At 42.2% G+C, this 13,937-nt stretch overlaps 1 protein-coding gene across 7 annotated transcripts in view; it reads right to left on the bottom strand.

Moving 5' to 3' along the window:
* The window catches only part of chuk (component of inhibitor of nuclear factor kappa B kinase complex), a 41,927-nt gene extending 35,696 nt beyond the window's left edge, over nucleotides 1-6,231 (bottom strand). For 3 of the 7 annotated variants that reach the window (XR_006085235.1, XR_006085234.1, XM_042336731.1), the window contains exon 1: nucleotides 6,154-6,227. The gene's annotated coding sequence lies outside the window, so the exon portion shown is untranslated. Of the gene's footprint in view, nucleotides 1-5,866; nucleotides 6,002-6,026; nucleotides 6,101-6,153 lie in introns of those variants that run through there. The other 4 variants (XM_042336732.1, XM_042336735.1, XM_042336734.1 and 1 more) reach the window with 3 other exon arrangements.
* Between the last annotated feature and the right edge of the window lie 7,706 nt (nucleotides 6,232-13,937).

Below are 13,937 nucleotides of genomic sequence, written 5' to 3'. Positions count from 1 at the left end.
AGCAAATAACTTTGTTTTCTGATGATCCAAACTTCAACTTCAGAGATAAATCAATAGACAAAACCCAGTCCTGTGACTTGAAGTAAGCTTCAGGCACAATTCCACCAGTCAGTTGAATGAATAAGGTGGACCAAGAAAGTAGTGATGTCTATATCTTTCTTTATGTAAACATAGGAGCCAAATAGCCTCTTTCTATGCTGCAAAATTGTATGATTGGGGATTTTTATAAACAGTGATTACAGACAGTCTTCTTACTGAATTTGAAAGAGGGTATTAGGAATGACACCGAGGGACATGGAATAAATTTTGAGGTAACAGATCACATGGAGTCTGAGAAAAGCACATGACTAAATACCAATATTTTTAAAATAATCAGCTAAAAAATAATTGTCATATTTCACGCCAAAAAAGGTAAACAGAATTAGTTTGCGTCACACATGTCAACTTCCTATTGACTGACGTTGCAAATGACATACTTTTTGACAGTGGTGGTGGGGGCGTAAAGCTTGCTGTGCGGAATGGTCTGTGGTGCTGCATTGGGTTTTGGCAGCCGTGTCAGACTTCCTGCTGACCAAAAAAAGTCTAGCGCAGGACACGCCATTTTGCAGATTTCTTCCCTGCCCCAACCAGATGTTTCACAATGGAACATTGCTCAATGCATTGTATTTATTAACATCCATAACTCATTGATAATAAAATGCCATATCAATGAATTATGCAAGGGGTAATTTTTCCAACTGCAATAAATTGTACGTAATGTACCCATTACTGCCAAGAATCTCGTAAGAACAATGGCCTATTCAGTCAGACACCAGACACCTGTGAACCTCAACGGAAGCAAAAGGGATCAAATACATTCTGGGGGAAAAGGAAGAAAATTAGCAAGCAAGAAAAAAAAATTAACACAAATCAGCTCTGATTTCTTTGTGATACTATGTTTTGAAATGAGCGGTTGGCTTGGTTTTTTAGAAAACCAAAGAAATGGAGGGCAATGACTAGCAGTGTTACATTACAGTCTGTACCAGATTGCCTGCAGTTCATAAATGATTTGGAAAAGAGCACTTCATGTAAAATTTCAAACAACTCAAATTTTTATTGCCAGATGAACAATTTAAGAATAAACAGCATTTGAGAAATTCTAGACCGATTCAACAGATGGACTGAGAAACAACAGATGAATTTTAATATAAATATAATAATGTAATACAATGCATATTGGAATACGTCTGCTCAGTGAGACAGCCTTCAGAAGTAGAGTTGAAATGGGATTTTTGTGAAATATTGACCATTCCCTGAAAGTTTGCAATTGGTATCAAGCTGCTTTCTACAAAGCCATTCAAATATTAGGTTGTATATTTGCACCATACTCTGCGACCCTATGACCCCCATCCTCGCCCGACTCCACTGGCTTCCCATCACACAGAGGATACAGTTCAAGATCCTGACCTTCAAAGCATTCCATGGCCTTGCTCCCCCCGACCTCTGCGACCCCCTACCAACCTGCCCGCTCCCTCCACTCAGTGGGCTCCGGCCTGCTTCATGTCCCCCACCTCGCCCATTCCACCATTGGCAGGCGGGCCTTCTGCCATTCTGCCCCCACTTTCTTGAACTCCATCCTGCAGTCCCTCTGCCTCCCCCCCTCTCTTGCCTCCTCCAAGACCCATCTCAAGATGCTCCTCTTTGACCGTGCCTTCGGTCATCCTCCTTCCCCCCCCGCCCTTCACCCTCCCCCCTCTGCCCTTCACCCTCCCCCCTCTGCCCTTCACCCTCCCTGATCCCAACCCCCAGCTTGGGTCCAAAACATTGATTGTTCAGTGGCTTGAAACGTCCTCGCGAGGTGAAAGGTGCTATACAAATATAATTTTGTTGTTGTTGTATCTCAAAGGGAGCAGATAGTGTAACAGTGTATGGATCACTTGTGAGCCCACGTTTGGATGTTGGCCTAAACACAAATTCCTGGGTGTGGTGGAAGCATAACAATACTAACATCTGCTTCATCAAGTTTTAATGTACAAAAGAACACATTTGTGGCTGAGGTCACAATTAGTCATTCGCACTAAACAAAATGGAGGAATTAAAGCTCTGAACAAATATAGCATTACCCACCACCCTATTTTTGACAAAAAAATGATTCATGCCACTGAGTATGGGCAAAAATATTTTACCTGAAACTATTTGTATCCTGTTCCACAGAGCAAAGATTCCAAGCCCTAATTACATTTTTTGCACCAAAAGAGCTAATTCAACTTTGGAGGAATTCAGTCATTGAAACAGAACTTTCAATTCCATTCACTACAAATATGTAATTTTATCCATTAATGTGAGACAAAGACTGAACAAATAAAGAAAAATGGTGTGCAAATGGTGATGGTGGGGAAGTGGTGGTGTTATGAACCTTTAGTATCTAATACAATGACAGGCACAATACTAAATAAATTAACTCCTGCTAATATGAATACCAAAGTTCAACTGCCCATCCTGACTGATAGTTTCTTAGTCTAGAGAGTAAATTTCATTAGTATAAGAGGTTTGCCAGCCTGAGCTAGGCTGTGGTCCCATGAATTGTCCCATACGATTTAAAGCATTCCTTGAAGTTAAATTCAACAGAAAGTAATTTGGAGAAAGCAGAAGGATGCATAAGCTTCCTTCTCAACTGAGCACAATATAAATGAGGGGAGAAGCAGGAAACCTCCCTTCAAATTATTTCCTACTGAAAAATATTACAAAAACAATTACAATGCTTTCATCAGAAATAAACTCTTCTGAACAATCATATATCTCTGTCTTCTGGAAATCCAAGAATACTGTATTCGATAAAATGAAGAAAACACAGTGGGTCTGTGAAAACCATGCTGTCTCATCTTTGTGGACTCTCAAGGTTGAGGTGAGTTTCAGCAGCAACGCATAAAACTAATTGTTGTTGTTGGATTCAACCAATACAGATCCCAGCTTCATACTGTATTTAACTCTTAAATAATGATTAGGTCAAACCTCTGTGTTTCTGCCAAGTCCTCTCAATTCACAAATATACAAACACATTAACCACAGCCTCACCCATTTCCTTGAGCAACTTATCTGAGGGATACCTCAGCCATTGCAGAAATTTAGAATTTCAAATCTGTCTGCAGTCATCATTTGAGAAGACTAATTAAAAATCTACAGTATTTAGACATATTTCACAATTTATCTAGAGGAATTATACTGTTTCTCAAAGGCTTTTTAAAATTCTACTTTAAACCTTTCACATTATCTCTGACTTGTTCACTGCGCCAGGATATTAAAATTCCAAGGATTGTCACGTGATGCTTCATCATAGCTTTCCTCACTTACCTAAAGAGTTTTTCATTAACTGGTTCTCTTAAAGATGGAAGTTAACATCAGCTGTTATCTTATCATACCATGCCTGTTTAACCAACGACAATAACCACAATCGCAGACGCCCACTTCCTATTGCACAACGCTTTTTTAAAAAAAAGCTAAATCATTCTTATTTGGCCTTATTTTAATGCATTATTTTCAGGTCTTTTCAGGAAACTATTTCACCTCCCAGGAGTAGAGTGATATGAGATTTCTCATTTCTGATTCCATTAACTGTACTGATTTTATTTAAAAGCAAACAGTCTTTCAAATTTTAACTATCATCATTTTACAACTCTTCATTGTGCCCAAGAAATTTAAGGTGACCATTTGGTAGTGCAGACAAAAATCAATATGCGTTTACAATGACGACAAAAACTTGCACTTAATATTGCACCCTTCACGAAGGGTAGCATCCCGGAGCGCTTGTACTGGAGTGTGTGAACATAAGCCCACTGGACCACAGTCTCCTTCACAGCCAAAGCTTTAATTTATAAGTAAAACATAAGTCATCAATTGATGCTGTCAGTCTGACCCAGTTGGTAGTGCTCTCGCCTCTGATTTGGAAGGGTGTGGATTGAAGCCTCTGGTCAGAACTTTGAGCTCATCATCTCATTTGACCCTCTAAATGTAGCGCTGGAGGAGTGCTTCATTGTCATGAATGCCATCATTTGCATAGAATGTAGACAGACCTAAGTCCTTGCTGTCTGTTCAGATAAACAATATAGATCTCATGGCATTATATGAAGGGAGTTTCTCTCTTGCCAACAATCCATATATAAAATTGTTTGTCTACATCATGGCTGTTTGGGGGACACTGTTGAGTATAAATTGGCAGCCATGTTTACCCAGTAATACATAGTCACTACACTTTGCAGATAACTCTGAAGTGCTTCAGTCATTTTGATGTGATCACGTGATACATCAAATTCAAAGATTTGTTTTCATTTGTGCTACTTCATTGCTCATCTCCAGTTTAAATCACATAAAGAAAACGCATACACATACTTCCACTTCAATCTTGGAAGCAGCAATTGGTAACAATCTGTACTTTCTCTTATTGTGTTAGTCTTCATATATTTATTCCAAAATATTAATTTTAAAATTCAACATTTTGGTTTGCGTAGGAATTAATAATCACTCTTTGGATTTTTTAGAACCTCCATTCGGAGGCATAAAGATTGAAACGCCTAATTCCTATTTGTTCTGAAGACATTGCATCCTTCAATTTGTTGAAGGACCTAATTGAAAAGATGTACAAGATAAATTGGGATGCAGTTGAAGTACTGCTGTCAAGCTTCTCCAAGATTGACTGCCACAGTGAAATTATTCAATAAGTACAAATTATATCTTTGTATATGTTTATCCAAATATAAATACACTTGTCTATGACAACAAGAAAACTGGAGAAAGCCAGAAGTGAAATTAACAAATTGGTTACAAATACAAGATTAATTCCAGACTAGGAGTACCTTGCTCTCCAAATTATTTGTTTCAACAAGTATTAGTTGTTTATCAATACTGCTGTAAAGTATCAAAAATGTCACTGAAAAGAAAACAAACATAGGAGTGCAACTTGTCTTTACCCAAGGATATATTCTTGCACCTGAAATTTCTGATATAAAGCTCTGGTGCAAAATACTTTTTATGAGATTTACTGGTTTGGGCAGAACAACTATTACTAGAGCAGAGCTCAAAGCCAGAATGCAGACAATCTTGTATTAATCCCAACTCCACTCTGGAGGCCACTTTATTTAGCTCCCTTGCAACACACAATAAATCATAGGTTTTAACATAACTATGACCATTTCTTAATTGAACATCCAACAAAAAAGCATGTAACATGGCTGCTGGCTGTGCTCATCTACATACTGCAAAATATCATCTCAACCAGCATTCCCTTGGCAAACCATTGCATATCACTGTACAAAACCTAACTTGTATCTGCAGTGAGCTTTCCTTCAAAATTAAAACAGCATAAGAGAACATCATCTGATATTGACTATTACAACTGATAAGATACAATATTTATCCAGCTGAGAGGAGGCCTAAAATCTCAATACCAATCTGCTGTCCACAAACTATGTCATTTCCTTGTTGGGATAAATACTGTAGCTCTAATTCTACGTTGAAGTAACTCAGTTAATTTCTCATCCCCTTCCTGATTACTTCTCCTTCTCAATTCGCTCATTTTCTATTTCTTTTCATTCCACTCCTTTTTCCCTTTATAGCAAAGCTGGACTTCACTTTGCTTTTTAAAAAAATGTATTCCCTCCTTCACTGACTGCCCCTTCCCTCCCTCCCTCCCTCCCCCACACACACTCTGTACCTACGAGTTTAGGGCTCAACTGGTTTGCTGACCCTCGAGCAGCGCATCTCTGGGATGTAAAACCATTAAAAAAAACCGCAATAAGTCGTTTAATTGTACAGAAACGAATTGTGAAAAAAAAATCCCCTTTTTCTTTGTTAAGGCTTTACTGAAGCCGATGCTTTCAAGAAGTTGACTTACAGTGAACTTCAGAGCCAAGAAACCTCCACAATCAGTGAGTGAGTGAGTGAGTGACAGACAAGTGACAATTTAGGCCTCATTTTAATGAGCCCCCAGCGCCGCCTCACCATCATCATCATCATCATCATCGCTCCTTTCTCTTTCAAGGCTTCCTACCTACCTGGGCAGTGAGAGGGTTTGGAGAGGCCGAGAGTCAACTGGTGCGACGCTGAATATTTAAACATTTGAGAAGCAATGGCAAGTTTTGAGAGATTATATATACATATAATACATATATATATATTTACACAGGTTCCAGCGAAGAGACTTCGGCGACGTCCCGATTGCGTGCGGCCGGGCGCAAAGGACCCCGGGACTTGTGGTTTTCCCCCACCTCGAAGCCGAGCCGCTCGTTCACTGCACTGCGCTTGCGCGTGGCCCTGGCGGCGCACGCGCACCAGCGCCACAGGAGCGGTACGTTTCCCCCTCCCCCCCCCCCCAGTTCAGTGGCACGGCTCCGGCTGTGCTTTACACATGCGCACTCGGCGACAAGCTCACAACCACTGCACAACACCCCTCCCCCTCCTCCCCCCACAACACCGCCCTGTAGTGACTGTAACATTAAAGGTTTGGTTGTTTTAGCAGTTGTCAGGTTGGCAATCATTTGCTTCCCTCTCCGTCTATCTGCATATTAGGTTTTTAGTCAATCAATAGTTTTGCAAATAAATTACTTGGCCATCCTGTAAAGGTAGAGGCTCACGTCCTTTGGTAAACGCACTGGACGAGAACAAACAGCTCACAGAATGAAAAGTGATACCACTATTATTTTGCTGCTCGCGCCTGAAGCGCACACACTTCGGGCGCGGTTCTGCAAAGGTGAATTATAAGAAGCCCTGGAGGATTGTAACTGGATTGAGGTATAACTAAAAAGCTTGACATTCCTGGAAGAATATACCATATGGATATTATTGAATGTTTGGATCTTACAAAGAATTGGCTTCCAAATTATGAATTAGAATTTTCCACGACCTTAAATTGACTTCCAAGCAAAAACTGGTGAAATTTTGGACCTTTTGTCTAGAATGACAATTATTATAAGGACAGATACAATAAGCATGTCATAGCCTGGGAAAGTTTGACATGACCTATATTAATAATCCTTGCATTTGGTTAGCCCCTTTCACGTCAGGTGTCTGTCCCAAAGAGCTTCACAGGATTTACTGTAAAGTGGAGCGACTGTATTTGTAGGAAAAAACGGCAGCCCAATTGTTGCAATGTCCCACAAAGAGCCATGAAATTGAGGACCAACTGTATTTGAGGTATTGTTCGCCAGGACACAAGGAGAAACTCCCTTCTGTAATAATAATCCTTGCATTTGACATAGCGAGTTATATCTTTGAGACGTCTCAAAGTGATTCACAGAATATACTGTAAAGTTAATTGACTGTAATTCCTATACTCCACTGGAACCTCCCCCTCCTTTGAGCACCTTTCCCTCCAAATTCTCCTTATCTACCGCCACCCCAAGCCCTCCCCCACCTTCATCCCTGACATCTCCACCCTCCTATCTTCCCTCTCCTTTTGCTCTGAACGCTTCCTCATCCTTGGCGATTTTAACCTTCACTTCACCCCCTCCTGCTCGCTCTGCTGACTTTTCCTCCCTTGTCTACCCCCTCAATCTCCCTCCACATCCACTCCGCCACCTACGTCCGCGAACTCCCCCTCGACCTGGTGATCACTCGGGGCCTCACTGTCTCGGACCTCACCATCATCGACAAAGCGATCTCAGACTATCACTTCATCTCCCTTAGCTCAATCCCTCTCCCCACTGCCACCCAACCCACCTCCATCTCATATTGCCCCTGGAAAAAATCTCTCACCTCTCCCTCTCAGCTGCCTTGGAGACATCTGAACTCCTTCCCCTCTGGGCATTCTCCCGCAATGACCTATCCTCCTCGGGCACCCTTCTCCACAGCTCCCTCTCCTTCACTCTTGATTCCCTTGCTCCCCTCTCTTCCCAAACCGTCTCCTACTCAAGCAAATCACCTTGGTACACCAGCCACCTCCGCTCCCTTAAAGCCCAGGGCTTTCCGCTGAGCCCACCTAGCTTAAATCAAACCTAACTGGACCTAGTCAAATACTACCGCTCCGCCCTTGCCTCCGCTAAATTGTTGTTCTACTCCAAAATAATCTTGGAGGCTAAGGACAACCCCAGGCTCCTCTTCTCCATCACAAACCGACTTCTCTGCCAACTGCAAGGCGATGCTGGACTTCCTTGAATCCAAAGTCGAGGGAATCCACTCAGCTGCCTCTGCCACTCCAACTGCTACCCCTTCCCCATCTTCTCCTCCCACTCCATCCCTCCACACCTTTGAACCCGTCTCCCCCTCCTCTCTCGTCACCTACATAACCCGTATGAAACCCACCACCTGCTCCCTCGACCCCATCCCTACCCCCATCTTTACCTCCCAGCTCAATCTCCTTGCCCCTCTACTCACTGACATTGTTAACCTCTCCCTGTCCTCTGGTGCTGTTCCCACCCCATTAAACACCGCTGTCATCATTCTTATCCTTAAAAAACCTTCCCTGGACCTTTCACTACTCCCTAACTACTGTCCCATCTCCTCTTCCTTTCCAAGATTCTGGAACAAGTTGCTTCTCAACTTTGCTCCTTCCTCTCTCGCCACTCCCTTCTCGAACCCTTACAATCAGGCTTCCATACCACCACAGCACAGAAACCGCCCTGCTCAAAGTGACAAATTACATTCTGTCCATCTGCGACCAGGGCTCCTTCACCCTCCTCGTCCGCCTTGACCTCTCTGCTGCTTTTGATACTGTTGACCACTCTATTCTCATCCACCGCCTCTCTTCTCACTTCAAACTCCACGGCGCTGTCCTTGATTGGTTCAGATCGTACCTCTCACACCGCCTGCACTTCATCTCCTCAAACGGTTTCTCCTCTAGCCCCCAGATCATCTCGTGCAACGTTCCTCAGGGCTCTGTCCTTGGTCCCCTCCTCTTCAACACCTATATACTTCCTCTTAGTAACATCATCCGCAGACATAGGGCCAACTTCCACATGTATGCGGATGACACCCAACTCTACCTCTCTGCCTCCACCCTTGACTCCAGGACCACTGCTGTCCTGCCAGAATGTCTGTCAGACATCAAGTCCTGGATGAGAGCTAACTTTCTTCAGTTGAATGTCAACAAGACCGAGGCTCCCCTGATTGGCTCCCATCAGTGCCTCCTCACCTCAGGCGCTGACAGCATCACCATCCATGGTTGCACCATTCACCTTGCTAAGCCAGAGCGGAACCTTGGGGTCTTGTTTGACCCTCAACTAACTATTAATTATTACATCTAACATTATCTCAATAATTTATCTGATAGGTGGAAACAGAATAGAAAGTGAATGAATTTTAGCTAACACTCGCTAACCCTAACTCACTCAGCACTTAAGTTACAGGTAATAATTCAGGTAGGTAAGTTAACACATCAGCACTCATGTGGTACATAAATTGTATGCCCACAGGACTTCTCTACACTTTCTAACTATTCAACTCCAATCTTCAGTTTAAAACTGGAAACAATTATTGGCTCATGTGTAAAATATTGTGAACTAGACAGCCCAATTATAAAGCTGATCCGAGGAATTGTGAATGTGGAAGCCTAGGGGGAATGATTAGAATTTAAAACCACTAACCATTGCAGCAGCAATGACCATATTTAGATATAAATTCTGCCAGCAAACATTGTGATGTCTGCGGCCAGCACAAAGCCTTGCATAACCTTTTAATGAGGAAGCAGTATCCTGACAATACTCATACAATAAATTACATCAGGGACATACAAAGTGATAGGAAATGACTAAAGATGTGATATAATAATATTCCTTGTATTTGATATAGCACCTGATCAGGTCGAGACATCTAAAATGGTTTCACAGAATATACTGTAAAGTGAATTGACTGTATATTTTGTGGGTGAAATGCAGCAGTCAACACACACAGCAGTGTCCCACAAACAGTCGTGGATTAAAATGATCAATTTTTTTAGAAATTTTTTTGAAAAGTGATCCACCAATCGACTAACAACTAGTTCCTACTTACTACAACAACAACAAAATTACATTTGTCTAGCGCCTTTCAAGTAGGGAGGGACGTCCCAAGGCACTGGACAGACAAAGTTACGGACCAAGCTGAGGGTTGGGGTGGGGGAGGTGGAGGGCAGGGGGGGAAATAGGGAGATCAAAAGCATGAAGAGGAGGGTCTTGAGGTGGGTTTTGAAGGTGGCGAGGGAGGGGGCAAGACGGCAGGACTGGGGGATGGAGTTACAGAGGGTTGGTGCAGAGTGGCGGAAGGCCCGCCTGCCAATAGTGGGGTGAGCAAGGCAGGGGATGTGAAGCAGGCCGGAGCCTGCTGAGCGGAGGAAGTGAATAGGGTGGTAGGGAGTTAGGAGGTCAGAGAGGTAGAGGGGAGCAAGACATGGAGGGCTTTGAAGGTGAGGTCCAGGATCTTGAACTGTATCCTCTGCATGATGGGAAGCCAGTGGAGTTGGGCAAGGATGGGATTGATAGGGTCGCGGAGCCTAGTGCAGGAGATGACACGGGCTGCAGAGTTCTGGATGATCTGCAGCCTGTGGAGAGCGGTTGGGGAGGCTGTGGTGAGTTTGCATAGTCGAGCCTCAGTGTATGAAGGTTTCGGCGGCCTGTGGTGTGAGACAGTGCCAAAGCTGGGTGACATTGCGGAGGTGGGGGAAGGCAGAGTGTAGGGTAGAAAGGATAGTTGAGGGTCAAACAAGACTCCAAGGTTCTGGACTGGCTTAGCAAGGTGGAGTTTGCAACCATTGATAGTGATGCTGTCAGCGCCTGGGTGAGGAAGCACTGTCTGGAGACAATCAGGAGAGCCTCGGTCTTATTGACCATCAACTGAAGAAAGTTAGCCTCATCTAGGACTTGATGTCTGACAGACATTCTGACAGGACAGCAGTGATCCTGGAGTCAAGGGTGGAGGCAGAGAGGTAGAGTTGGGTGTCATCTGCATACATTGGAAGTTGGCCCCATATCTGCAGATGATGTCACTAAGAGGGAGCATATAGATGTTGAAGAGAAGGGGACCAAGGACAGAACCCTGAGGAACCCCACATGAGACGATCCGGGGGCTAGAGGAGAAGCCGTTTGAGGAGATGAAGTGCAGGCAGTGTGAGAGGTACGATCTGAACCAATCAAGGACAGTGCCGTGGAGTTTGAAGTAAGAGGAGAGGCAGTGGATGAGGATAGAGTGGTCAACGGTTTTGAAAGCAGCAGAGAGGTCAAGGCGGACGAGGAGGCAGAGTGAGCCCTGGTCGCAGATGGACAGAATGTTATTTGTCACTTTGACCAGGGTGGTTTCTGCGCTGTGGGCGACATGGAAGCCCGATTGGAGGGCTTGGAAGCCTGTTTACTACTAGCCAAACAGAGGTGTCCCCAATAAGGAAACTTGCCTAACATTATGCCCTGCTGGGAATCGAACCCAAGTCTCTCACTTGCGAATTGAGTGCTCTAACCACTGAGCTACATGTCCAAATATCTTTCATTTTTCCTTAAAATCCTTTCATGGTAAATCTATATTCTTCAAGAAAAATAGCAACAGATAAGATCATACACAGCAAAACAAATCTCTGCTCTCTTCTGAATCCTCTCCAACACTTTTAATACTTGGGTTCTCTGTACTATACATAGTATTCCAAATGCAGTCTCCTTGTGATCAATACAAGAGGGAATTGTGCAATGTTTCAGAGTTGTTTAATTAAATAAGAAGAACATGTAATGACTGGTCTGTTGTCAAAAAACAAAAAGCATGTTAAAATTATTCCTGTACTTCAAAGAAAATGGAGAGACTGCTGCAGGGGATGCACCATTTGATTCACGTATCATTTAAAAACAAACATGAAATATTAAAAATGTAAATTTCTGATGAGAATAATGCGAAAATAAATCAAGAAAATATAATGAATAGCATTTAAAATATTGAGTGGCAATTTAGAAAATCTGCTTTGCTCCTACACATAAAACCGAACTGGGTCTAAGTAGTTAATCCAAATAATGTGGGCCATTCAAATTATCACTTGGTACATCGATGGCTCCATAATCTGCAGCGGGAGCAAATGGCCACTTCCATCACTTGAGATTGAGGAAACAACGTCGACAGTTTACAGGAAGAATTCCGGACGCTGGGATTAATGAGGAGGCATTCTTGAAGTACTGTACTGGAATCAGTCAGTGAGCTAAAGAGTAACCCTCTGCTTTGCTAGGTTTCAGTTACAGTGTTAAGAACTCGGAAATCATTACCGAAGAGAATAAATCTGAGTTTCAGATGTACCTTGTTGCTTGTAATCCCTCCTTAACTGAGGTTATTTATTATTCAGAAACTACATTTTCACAATGTTGTCATAAGGCCCAACTATAGGCAGTTAGCATTATTTTTCAATTTGGTTTTATGTTTTCAAATGATCATATTTATTCAAAGTTGATTCACTTTCATTAAAGGGCATGCCTTATACATTATATTTATTTATATATTTATTCATGCAAATGGTCCCTTCACATCCTTTGTGTTTAATGGTAGATCTCATTTCCTTTCTTTCGCTTTTCACTGATGGCTCACTTGTTTTATTTATTTCTCTACGTACATCTGTGCTTACATCTCACTTATTAAATTTTCAAGTATCTTTTCTTTTAAAGCTTCACTTACTTGTTCACAATGTACTCTTCAGGCTTTTAAAACTCAACTTCACATTATCTAACCACTGCTCCTTCCTTTATCTCATCTTTTCTCCTATTTTTTCAGCTTTGGTGGTATTCTGTACAAGACTCTCACAATAAGGCTCCTCACTTAAAAAAGGTATTTTTGCATCATGTATTTTCTCTAAGTTCTCTTCATTGCTCCTCGTGAATTTAAATGCGTTCGTGGAGGGAAGAGTTAGTTTCAATTTACCTGACTTTTTTTTAATTGTGCAGATATATTATTTTTAAATAACTAATTATTGTACTGTAACAACAGGAAAATATTTTATGCAGACACAGGAATTTAAATTCTTGCACTCACTTGTTTAAAGACTCACATTTCCTGGCAGGGTGTTAACTCTCTTGAGGATTATATGTGTCTGGATATGAATAAGTGAAGGTTTCAAAGAAGGCTGGGAAAGAGTACATTAACACTTAAATGAAACATGAACTAACCTTGCTGCTCATTTGAAGTTATCTACTATGAGGACTGAACTACAACCACTTTGTTCACCTTAGGAGGATGTTTCAGAGTGCTTCAAAGGGAATATGCTATAAGTATAGTGACTGTGAATTTTGTAGGTGAAGGCGGTTAGCGAAATTTCGCACAGCAATGTCCCACAAACAGCCATGAGTGAATGGCTAATTTTAACAGGGGGAGTGGAGGGCCTTGGTTAGAACACTATGAGAAACTCCCTTCTCTTTCAAAATAGTATCACGGGATCTTTGACGCTCATCCAAAGAATGAGAATGCAGCATACCCCCATCACTGCACTGAGTGTCAGGCTTGAGTCAAATTCCAAATCCTGACATGAGACTTGATTCCACAAACTTCTGACTCACAGGCAAGATTGCTACTAACTGAGCTTAGCTGACCCGTAAAGACATTTGAGGCAAACAATAATAAATCTTTGCATTTGAAAGAGTGCCTTTCACAAGTGAAATTGAGATAGTAAATGAAAATAAACTTCTCAAACAACAAGGCAAACTGATAAATATACATCTGCAGTGTTTTTTAAATGTATTGACGATTGTGTTTTTATAGTTATCTGGGTTTCAGTGCATGGATTTGTTCATCACCTTCCTACTTTTTCCCCTCTGGTTGATAAGGATTACTAACCTTTCAAATACTTAGGTTGAACACACTAATCTCTCACCTCTGGAATGTTCCAGCAGGTAGTAAGGAATTCTTCTCTCCCTTGGTCTTGTGTATTCTGATAAGGCTCCTCCCTGAAATAAACTTTGCAGCTCTACAGTCAGAATACTTGCCTTAGGCTCGTAACAACAAGCCCATACACACCAATCTACGTCGGCATCAAACTGGCA

This window comes from Callorhinchus milii, unplaced genomic scaffold, assembly GCF_018977255.1.
Source record: "Callorhinchus milii isolate IMCB2004 unplaced genomic scaffold, IMCB_Cmil_1.0 Scaffold7, whole genome shotgun sequence".
Lineage (NCBI taxonomy): Eukaryota > Metazoa > Chordata > Chondrichthyes > Chimaeriformes > Callorhinchidae > Callorhinchus > Callorhinchus milii.
The sequence above is the reverse complement of the archived record's forward strand: the minus strand, read 5'-3'. Positions and strand labels throughout refer to the sequence as shown.